A 7,293-nucleotide genomic window follows, 5' to 3' on the forward strand; every position below is an offset into this window, starting at 1 on the left:
AATTTGCCGCTCTTGAAATGCACCTGCTGTTGATGGAGTGCACCACAGGTGGCTGCGCTAAGCGTTCCACCTAGCCCAGAGGTTAAGTGTGTGGAGGTGTCGGTTCAAATCCCATCATTGAGGTTGCCCTTGGTAAAGCTTTTCTGCATTGCCTGAATCTTGTCCAGTCGCTCTAGGGTGTGCGGGATTCTATATTCATGTAGGGGCCATGCAGAGAAATAAAAAAAAACATTTGCGAAGAGGTTTGGTTTTCCAATCTACACATACTTAGTTCGCCGCTTCACCACTCAGATAGCAAGTTCTGTGCCCTTACTTGGTGGCAGTAGCCATCTTAGCAATGTTTGCGTGAAGTCAAAATCTTACAGTGCCATAAAGAAAAGTCATATTTTTTGGTTGCTCGATGAGGATGGGACTCCGAACCCATGCATGCAGAGCACAATGGATCTAACAGTCCATCGCCTTAACCACTCGGCCCACCTCATCCGTTTGTACTCATATGGTATTTTCCACCACAAACTGTAGTTGCTGTATGTAAACCCATGATTGAAATCGATGAAATTAGGCATTGCAGAGCGGGAGCCGTGTCGATCCCTTCGAGACATTTTAAAATAGCGTTGTCAGGCTGAGTGGTCTAAAAGTGGCTAGTTAAGTGTTTAGAGTGTGGTTCAAATCCCACACGTTGAGTTGCCCTTGGTAAAGCTATTCTTCCAATACCTGAATCTTATCCAGTCGCTCTAGGAGTGTGCGGGGATTCTATATTCATGTGGGGCCATGCAGAAGAAGAAATAAAAAAAACATTTGCGAAGAGGTTGGTTTTCCAATCTACGCATGTAGTTCATCGCCTTCCACCACTCAGATACCAAGTTCTGTGCTCTTGCGGTACGGCAGTCGGCCATCTTACCAATGTTTGCGTAGGTCAAAATCTTACAGTGCCATAAAAAGGTCTTATTTTTTTGGTTGCTCGTAGGATGGGATTCGAACCCATGAATGCAGAGCACAATGGATTAGCAGTCCATCGCCTTAACCACTCGCCACCTCATCCGTTTGTACACATGTGTATTTTCCACCCAAACTGTAGTTGCTGTATGTAAACCCATGATTGAAATCGATGAAAGTTGGGCATTGCAACGGCAGGGCCATGTGTCGATCCCATCGAGACATTTAACAAATGTGTTGTCAGGCTGAGTGGTCTAAAGTGCTTGATTAAGTGTGTGGAGGTGTCGGTTCAAATCCCATCATTGAGGTTGCCCTTGGTAAAGCTTTTCTTCAATACCTGAATCTTATCAGTCGCTCTAGGAGTGTGCAGGGATTCTATATTCATGTGGGGCCATGCAAGAGAAGAAATAAAAAACATTTGCGAAGAGGTTGGTTTTCCAATCTACACATGTAGTTCATCGCCTTCACCACTCAGATACCAAGTTCTGTGCCCTTGCGGTGGCAGTCGGCCATCTTACCAATGTTTGCGTAAGTCAAAATCTTACAGTGCCATAAAAAAGTCATATTTTTTGGTTGCTCGATGAGGATGGGATTCGAACCCATGAATGCAGGGCACAATGGATTAGCAGTCCATCGCCTTAACCACTCGGCCACCTCATCCGTTTGTACACACGTGGTATTTTCCACCACAAACTGTAGTTGCTGTATGTAAACCCATGATTGAAATCGATGAAAGTTAGGCATTGCAACGGCAGGGCCATGTGTCGATCCCATCGAGACATTTAACAAATGTGTTGTCAGGCTGAGTGGTCTAAAGTGCTTGATTAAGTGTGTGGAGGTGTCGGTTCAAATCCCATCATTGAGGTTGCCCTTGGTAAAGCTTTTCTTCAATACCTGAATCTTATCAGTCGCTCTAGGAGTGTGCAGGGATTCTATATTCATGTGGGGCCATGCAAGAGAAGAAATAAAAAAAACATTTGCGAAGAGGTTGGTTTTCCAATCTACACATGTAGTTCATCGCCTTCGCCACTCAGATACCAAGTTCTGTGCTCTTGCGGTGGCAGTCGGCCATCTTACCAATGTTTGCGTAAGTCAAAATCTTACAGTGCCATAAAAAAGTCATATTTTTTTGGTTGCTCGATGAGGATGGGATTCGAACCCATGCATGCAGAGCACAATGGATTAGCAGTCCATCGCCTTAACCACTCGGCCACCTCATCCGTTTGTACACACGTGGTATTTTCCACCACAAACTGTAGTTGCTGTATGTAAACCCATGATTGAAATCGATGAAAGTTAGGCATTGCAACGGCAGGGCCATGTGTCGATCCCATCGAGACATTTAACAAATGTGTTGTCAGGCTGAGTGGTCTAAAGTGCTTGATTAAGTGTGTGGAGGTGTTGGTTCAAATCCCACCGTTGAGGTTGCCCTTGGTAAAGCTATTCTTCAATACCTGAATCTTATCAGTCGCTCTAGGAGTGTGCAGGGATTCTATATTCATGTGGGGCCATGCAAGAGAAGAAATAAAAAAACATTTGCGAAGAGGTTGGTTTTCCAATCTACACATGTAGTTCATCGCCTTCACCACTCAGATACCAAGTTCTGTGCTCTTGCGGTGGCAGTCGGCCATCTTACCAATGTTTGCGTAAGTCAAAATCTTACAGTGCCATAAAAAAGGTCTTATTTTTTTGGTTGCTCGATGAGGATGGGATTCAAACACATGAATGCAGGGCACAATGGATTAGCAGTCCATCGCCTTAACCACTCGGCCACCTCATCCGTTTGTACACACGTGGTATTTTCCACCACAAACTGTAGTTTCTGTATGTAAACCCATGATTGAAATCGATGAAAGTTAGGCATTGCAACGGCAGGGCCATGTGTCGATCCCATCGAGACATTTAACAAATGTGTTGTCAGGCTGAGTGGTCTAAAGTGCTTGATTAAGTGTGTGGAGGTGTCGGTTCAAATCCCATCATTGAGGTTGCCCTTGGTAAAGCTTTTCTTCAATACCTGAATCTTATCAGTCGCTCTAGGAGTGTGCAGGGATTCTATATTCATGTGGGGCCATGCAAGAGAAGAAATAAAAAAAACATTTGCGAAGAGGTTGGTTTTCCAATCTACACATGTAGTTCATCGCCTTCACCACTCAGATACCAAGTTCTGTGCTCTTGCGGTGGCAGTCGGCCATCTTACCAATGTTTGCGTAAGTCAAAATCTTACAGTGCCATAAAAAAAAGGTCTTATTTTTTTGGTTGCTCGATGAGGATGGGATTCGAACCCATGCATGCAGAGCACAATGGATTAGCAGTCCATCGCCTTAACCACTCGGCCACCTCATCCGTTTGTACACATGTGGTATTTTCCACCACAAACTGTAGTTGCTGTATGTAAACCCATGATTGAAATCAATGAAAGTTAGGCATTGCAACGGCAGGGCCATGTGTCCATCCCATCGAGACATTTAACAAATGTGTTGTCAGGCTGAGTGGTCTAAAGTGCTTGATTAAGTGTGTGGAGGTGTTGGTTCAAATCCCATCGTTGAGGTTGCCCTTGGTAAAGCTTTTCTTCAATACCTGAATCTTATCAGTCGCTCTAGGAGTGTGCAGGGATTCTATATTCATGTGGGGCCATGCAAGAGAAGAAATAAAAAAACATTTGCGAAGAGGTTGGTTTTCCAATCTACACATGTAGTTCATCGCCTTCACCACTCAGATACCAAGTTCTGTGCTCTTGCGGTGGCAGTCGGCCATCTTACCAATGTTTGCGTAAGTCAAAATCTTACAGTGCCATAAAAAAGGTCTTATTTTTTGGTTGCTCGATGAGGATGGGATTCGAACCCATGCATGCAGAGCACAATGGATTAGCAGTCCATCGCCTTAACCACTCGGCCACCTCATCCGTTTGTACACACGTGATATTTTCCACCACAAACTGTAGTTTCTGTATGTAAACCCATGATTGAAATCGATGAAAGTTAGGCATTGCAACGGCAGGGCCATGTGTCGATCCCATCGAGACATTTAACAAATGTGTTGTCAGGCTGAGTGGTCTAAAGTGCTTGATTAAGTGTGTGGAGGTGTCGGTTCAAATCCCATCATTGAGGTTGCCCTTGGTAAAGCTTTTCTTCAATACCTGAATCTTATCAGTCGCTCTAGGAGTGTGCAGGGATTCTATATTCATGTGGGGCCATGCAAGAGAAGAAATAAAAAAAACATTTGCGAAGAGGTTGGTTTTCCAATCTACACATGTAGTTCATCGCCTTCACCACTCAGATACCAAGTTCTGTGCTCTTGCGGTGGCAGTCGGCCATCTTACCAATGTTTGCGTAAGTCAAAATCTTACAGTGCCATAAAAAAGTCATATTTTTTTGGTTGCTCGATGAGGATGGGATTCGAACCCATGCATGCAGAGCACAATGGATTAGCAGTCCATCGCCTTAACCACTCGGCCACCTCATCCATTTGTACACACGTGGTATTTTCCACCACAAACTGTAGTTGCTGTATGTAAACCCATGATTGAAATCGATGAAAGTTAGGCATTGCAACGGCAGGGCCATGTGTCGATCCCATCGAGACATTTAACAAATGTGTTGTCAGGCTGAGTGGTCTAAAGTGCTTGATTAAGTGTGTGGAGGTGTCGGTTCAAATCCCATCATTGAGGTTGCCCTTGGTAAAGCTTTTCTTCAATACCTGAATCTTATCAGTCGCTCTAGGAGTGTGCAGGGATTCTATATTCATGTGGGGCCATGCAAGAGAAGAAATAAAAAAAACATTTGCGAAGAGGTTGGTTTTCCAATCTACACATGTAGTTCATCGCCTTCACCACTCAGATACCAAGTTCTGTGCTCTTGCGGTGGCAGTCGGCCATCTTACCAATGTTTGCGTAAGTCAAAATCTTACAGTGCCATAAAAAAAGTCTTATTTTTTGGTTGCTCGATGAGGATGGGATTCAAACCCATGCATGCAGAGCACAATGGATTAGCAGTCCATCGCCTTAACCACTCGGCCACCTCATCCGTTTGTACACATGTGGTATTTTCCACCACAAACTGTAGTTGCTGTATGTAAACCCATGATTGAAATCGATGAAAGTTAGGCATTGCAACGGCAGGGCCATGTGTCGATCCCATCGAGACATTTAACAAATGTGTTGTCAGGCTGAGTGGTCTAAAGTGCTTGATTAAGTGTGTGGAGGTGTTGGTTCAAATCCCATCGTTGAGGTTGCCCTTGGTAAAGCTATTCTTCAATACCTGAATCTTATCAGTCGCTCTAGGAGTGTGCAGGGATTCTATATTCATGTGGGGGCCATGCAAGAGAAGAAATAAAAAAAACATTTGCGAAGAGGTTGGTTTTCCAATCTACACATGTAGTTCATCGCCTTCACCACTCAGATACCAAGTTCTGTGCTCTTGCGGTGGCAGTCGGCCATCTTACCAATGTTTGCGTAAGTCAAAATCTTACAGTGCCATAAAAAGGTCTTATTTTTTGGTTGCTCGATGAGGATGGGATTCAAACACATGAATGCAGGGCACAATGGATTAGCAGTCCATCGCCTTAACCACTCGGCCACCTCATCCATTTGTACACACGTGGTATTTTCCACCACAAACTGTAGTTTCTGTATGTAAACCCATGATTGAAATCGATGAAAGTTAGGCAATGCAACGGCAGGGCCATGTGTCGATCCCATCGAGACATTTAACAAATGTGTTGTCAGGCTGAGTGGTCTAAAGTGCTTGATTAAGTGTGTGGAGGTGTCGGTTCAAATCCCATCATTGAGGTTGCCCTTGGTAAAGCTTTTCTTCAATACCTGAATCTTATCAGTCGCTCTAGGAGTGTGCAGGGATTCTATATTCATGTGGGGCCATGCAAGAGAAGAAATAAAAAAAAACATTTGCGAAGAGGTTGGTTTTCCAATCTACACATGTAGTTCATCGCCTTCACCACTCAGATACCAAGTTCTGTGCTCTTGCGGTGGCAGTCGGCCATCTTACCAATGTTTGCGTAAGTCAAAATCTTACAGTGCCATAAAAAAGTCTTATTTTTTTGGTTGCTCGATGAGGATGGGATTCGAACCCATGCATGCAGAGCACAATGGATTAGCAGTCCATCGCCTTAACCACTCGGCCACCTCATCCATTTGTACTCATGTGGTATTTTCCACCACAAACTGTAGTTGCTGTATGTAAACCCATGATTGAAATCGATGAAAGTTAGGCATTGCAACGGCAGGGCCATGTGTCCATCCCATCGAGACATTTAACAAATGTGTTGTCAGGCTGAGTGGTCTAAAGTGCTTGATTAAGTGTGTGGAGGTGTTGGTTCAAATCCCACCGTTGAGGTTGCCCTTGGTAAAGCTATTCTTCAATACCTGAATCTTATCAGTCGCTCTAGGAGTGTGCAGGGATTCTATATTCATGTGGGGCCATGCAAGAGAAGAAATAAAAAAAACATTTGCGAAGAGGTTGGTTTTCCAATCTACACATGTAGTTCATCGCCTTCACCACTCAGATACCAAGTTCTGTGCTCTTGCGGTGGCAGTCGGCCATCTTACCAATGTTTGCGTAAGTCAAAATCTTACGGTGCCATAAAAAAGGTCTTATTTTTTTGGTTGCTCGATGAGGATGGGATTCAAACACATGAATGCAGGGCACAATGGATTAGCAGTCCATCGCCTTAACCACTCGGCCACCTCATCCGTTTGTACACACGTGGTATTTTCCACCACAAACTGTAGTTTCTGTATGTAAACCCATGATTGAAATCGATGAAAGTTAGGCATTGCAACGGCAGGGCCATGTGTCGATCCCATCGAGACATTTAACAAATGTGTTGTCAGGCTGAGTGGTCTAAAGTGCTTGATTAAGTGTGTGGAGGTGTCGGGTTCAAATCCCATCATTGAGGTTGCCCTTGGTAAAGCTTTTTCTTCAATACCTGAATCTTATCAGTCGCTCTAGGAGTGTGCAGGGATTCTATATTCATGTGGGGCCATGCAAGAGAAGAAATAAAAAAACATTTGCGAAGAGGTTGGTTTTCCAATCTACACATGTAGTTCATCGCCTTCACCACTCAGATACCAAGTTCTGTGCTCTTGCGGTGGCAGTCGGCCATCTTACCAATGTTTGCGTAAGTCAAAATCTTACACTGCCATAAAAAAGTCTTATTTTTTGGTTGCTCGATGAGGATGGGAGTCGAACCCATGCATGCAGAGCACAATGGATTAGCAGTCCATCGCTCTTAACCACTCCCCGGCCACCTCATCCCATTTGTACTCATGTGGTATTTTCCACCACTGAAGCTGTGGTTGCTGTATGTAAACCCTGGTCAGGAAATCGATAAGTTAGGCATTGC

General features: G+C 44.2%; 8 non-coding genes across 8 annotated transcripts; all 8 read right to left on the reverse strand.

Annotated features, from left to right (window-relative positions):
- Positions 1-398: 398 nt before the first annotated feature.
- On the reverse strand, positions 399-483 carry trnan-guu (transfer RNA asparagine (anticodon GUU)). The gene has a single exon. It is a non-coding gene; the product is annotated as a tRNA-Asn (tRNA).
- A 1,031-nt stretch (positions 484-1,514) lies between these two features.
- Positions 1,515-1,596, reverse strand: trnas-gcu (transfer RNA serine (anticodon GCU)). Its single transcript has one exon. It is a non-coding gene; the product is annotated as a tRNA-Ser (tRNA).
- A 478-nt stretch (positions 1,597-2,074) lies between these two features.
- Positions 2,075-2,156, reverse strand: trnas-gcu (transfer RNA serine (anticodon GCU)). Its single transcript has one exon. It is a non-coding gene; the product is annotated as a tRNA-Ser (tRNA).
- A 1,041-nt stretch (positions 2,157-3,197) lies between these two features.
- Positions 3,198-3,279, reverse strand: trnas-gcu (transfer RNA serine (anticodon GCU)). Its single transcript has one exon. It is a non-coding gene; the product is annotated as a tRNA-Ser (tRNA).
- A 477-nt stretch (positions 3,280-3,756) lies between these two features.
- On the reverse strand, positions 3,757-3,838 carry trnas-gcu (transfer RNA serine (anticodon GCU)). Its single transcript has one exon. It is a non-coding gene; the product is annotated as a tRNA-Ser (tRNA).
- Positions 3,839-4,316: 478 nt separating this feature from the next.
- On the reverse strand, positions 4,317-4,398 carry trnas-gcu (transfer RNA serine (anticodon GCU)). The gene has a single exon. It is a non-coding gene; the product is annotated as a tRNA-Ser (tRNA).
- Positions 4,399-4,876: 478 nt separating this feature from the next.
- On the reverse strand, positions 4,877-4,958 carry trnas-gcu (transfer RNA serine (anticodon GCU)). Its single transcript has one exon. It is a non-coding gene; the product is annotated as a tRNA-Ser (tRNA).
- Positions 4,959-5,997: 1,039 nt separating this feature from the next.
- Positions 5,998-6,079, reverse strand: trnas-gcu (transfer RNA serine (anticodon GCU)). The gene has a single exon. It is a non-coding gene; the product is annotated as a tRNA-Ser (tRNA).
- Positions 6,080-7,293: the final 1,214 nt, after the last annotated feature.

The sequence above is a fragment of the Salmo salar genome, unplaced genomic scaffold (assembly GCF_905237065.1).
Source record: "Salmo salar unplaced genomic scaffold, Ssal_v3.1, whole genome shotgun sequence".
Lineage (NCBI taxonomy): Eukaryota > Metazoa > Chordata > Actinopteri > Salmoniformes > Salmonidae > Salmo > Salmo salar.